At 44.3% G+C, this 3070-nt stretch overlaps 1 non-coding gene across 1 annotated transcript; it reads right to left on the reverse strand.

Annotated features, from left to right (window-relative positions):
• Positions 1–819: 819 nt before the first annotated feature.
• On the reverse strand, positions 820–893 carry TRNAN-GUU. Its single transcript has one exon. It is a non-coding gene; the product is annotated as a tRNA-Asn (tRNA).
• Between the last annotated feature and the right edge of the window lie 2177 nt (positions 894–3070).

The following is a 3070-nucleotide window of genomic DNA, read 5'->3' on the forward strand; positions in this document are numbered from 1 at the left end:
GCCCTGGCACAGGTTGCCCAGAGAAGCTGTGGCTGCCCCATCCCTGGCAGTGTTCAAGGCCATGTTGGACAGGGCTTGGAGCAACCTGGACTAGTGGAAGGTGTCCCTAGTTGGAACTAGATGATATTTAAGGTCTCTCCCAACCAAAACTATTCTGTGATTCTATAAATCATTTGGGGGGGGGTGAGGAATGAAGAAAAAGGAGGAGAGGGAGAACCCCTGGAAATTTAGAGATGCAAGAGACCAAACTTGGCAATTGGTTGTGAATGCCTTTATGCCTCATTAGCAAGCCACAGAAAATTTGCTAGGAATAATTTCTGTAGGGGAAGTGATGGTTGCAGTGTGCAGCTGAAAACAGTCCAGGCAATGTCAGAGGAAAACTGCAGTTGCTGAAGTTTTGAACAGCAGCTCTAGGTTGGCTGTCTCTTGGAAGACTTTTGTAGCACAGATTGAATAATTCCAGATGACGACAGAAAACTCTTGTTAGGAAAACAAAAGGTCTGGGCTTTCAGCCACTTCAAGGTTATTGATTTTGTGCCTCGAAAGAACCCTGCACCCATTCACTGCTGCTGCTTTGGCTACTCCTCTGGCTTTGCCTGCTTCTTTCTCATAAAATCCTTTTTTATTTGCATTGTATTATGAGTGTATCTTCCCCTTAGCTGCATCCTGATTTCACTGCAAAATTAGCCATACTAGCACAGGCTGCTCTCTCTGCCTTTGTTTTGGGCGTAGAGATTACTATCCTCTTTGCATCATCACAGTTGGAAAGCACCTTGTAAAGGGAAGCAGTTCCAACCCGATAGCAGAGAAAGACAAACGCGTCCCTGGGTGGGCTCGAACCACCAACCTTTCGGTTAACAGCCGAACGCGCTAGCCGATTGCGCCACAGAGACCGCGTGTCGGGGCTGCTGTGGGCCTTTGTGCCGGGGGATCCTGTTCGTGGCTGGCCGCGGTAGTGTGACACTGACCGCAGCCCCCTGCCCTCCCCAGGCAGGGTCCCGGGCGCCGTGTGACCAGGAACCCGTGTGTTCCGGCCTGGCCGCGGGTTGGGGAGGAAAGGCTGGGCCCTGGGAAAGGGGCACGGCACAGATTTTCAGGTTAGCCGGATCCCTGCTATGCAGCGGAGTCAGAAGGTGCTGTGCTTCACCAAGGGGAGTGAGAAACATCCTCTGCATTCAGGGGTTGCACACACTGCTTTATCAAACCACGAACCTTAGATCCACGGAACTGCAGAACAAAACGGAACTAAAATTCAGTCTAAGTTTTCCCTTGAACCTGAAGTGTCAGCAGACAGATTAATTCTGTACTTTAAACACTGATGCCATATGTGGGGTTTATTAGGAGCGAATCCCAGGCACTGAGCATTTTCTCTCTTGATTTTATTTGCTAGCAGCTACAGATGGGACCATACTCAGTTTCACTATTTCATGTGTTAGTACTGAGGCATAGTTACTACCAGCTAAAACAGCAGATCCTTTAAAAGTTAAAGCATCATCTCTGGTATCTTTCCAGTCCTGTATTTCTAAACAGAGCATGGTTTCAAGCCGCAGCCTGGGAGGTTCATCAGCACAGTGCTGGCTGCACTGAGCCCAGAATCCTAGTATTCATATCCTCATTTCTGGTCTTGCCCGTCTCCTGTGATATTCCTTCTCATTTCACCCACATCAGTGCAAAAGAAGTGAGAACTCAACCAAGGATTTCAGAGCTGACCTGTCTTGTCAATTGTCACTGAAGTGGATGGAGAGGAAGCCCGCCCGCGGTAGACACCTCTGGAAGGCAGCAGGAAAGACAATGAACCCATCTTTATTTCTCCCAACTCCACATTTAAATAGAACTGCTTTCTTTACTCTCACACACTGTGTTTAATTTGTAAACTCACTACAATGTCATATTTTCCCCAGAATCATCGGACTTTCTATAAAGGGTGAAATGCTTTTATTGCCCTTTGAAGAACACTGCAGAATTTTTGCATTCACATACAGTAGAACATGAGATTATAGACTTTCAGCCACAGAAAAGGACATAGGTATCTGTCCTTTAAACATGGATCTTAAAATAAAAGATTCTTTATCTTGCCTGCCGAAGTACAGAGCAATGAAAAGTGAATGCTGTAGTTTCTTAAGTAAGATTTCTTGTTACAATGACAGCAGCTTTTTTCCTCCATCTGACACTGGGAGGTGGGGGAAGAGCACAGGCAGCATTAAGTTTATATTCTAATTTTATAGCAAAGGTTCCACACAGATACATGTATTTTAAAGAGCAGTCAGTATTTTCAGACAGAAATGGCCTGGTACTGTGCAAAGGGATGAATGTTCTTCTAGTTATACTTTTTGAAGTTAAGATTTGGCCCAAATCACTAATTCTCAAGAAAATACCTCAACTCTTCATATCAAGTTGAAACAATCACTTCAACTTAAATACAGGAAATGTTGGGCATAATAGCCACTACTTGCACAGATCTTGTTAACAAGAACATAATTTCCTAATCGCTCCCTTGAAAGCAAACCCAGATGATAGAAGCATAGTTGACCTCCTGCCAAACACCTCAAGAAATCTGATCTCACACCCAAGCTCCTGCAGGAGTGCCAGGGTAACCTCAACTACTCAATGAAAAAAAACCCCTTTAAGCATTATGCTTACAGTTCCTTATACTTATATTCTTAAACACAAAACCTACCAGCTGGGATAGTACAAAAAATTGAGTAAGAAACAAGAGTGCAGACATCTAGATGTGTTTGTATTACACACCAAGGCAATATATAACTCTGCAGGCAATATTGCTTTGATGGCAACATCCTAGTCCATCTCCCCATTCTCTTGAATTAGGTCTTTAGAAAAAATAAAGTTGAGGGGGTTTTGGGTTTGTGAGGTTTTTGCTTGTTTGTTTAAGATGTAGAGTAGTTAGAAGACAAAAGAACAGATTCTAGTTTTTATTGCTGACGGTCTCTCCACAGTGAGAGCATTCGAGCAGCCAGGGATGATGTTAGAAAAACCCTGATAGAATTAAATCTGGCCAGAGATGCCAAGGGCAACAAGAATAGCTTCTATAGGTATGTCAGTGATAAAAGGA

The sequence above is a fragment of the Nestor notabilis genome, unplaced genomic scaffold (assembly GCF_000696875.1).
Source record: "Nestor notabilis isolate BGI_N333 unplaced genomic scaffold, ASM69687v1 scaffold10389, whole genome shotgun sequence".
Lineage (NCBI taxonomy): Eukaryota > Metazoa > Chordata > Aves > Psittaciformes > Psittacidae > Nestor > Nestor notabilis.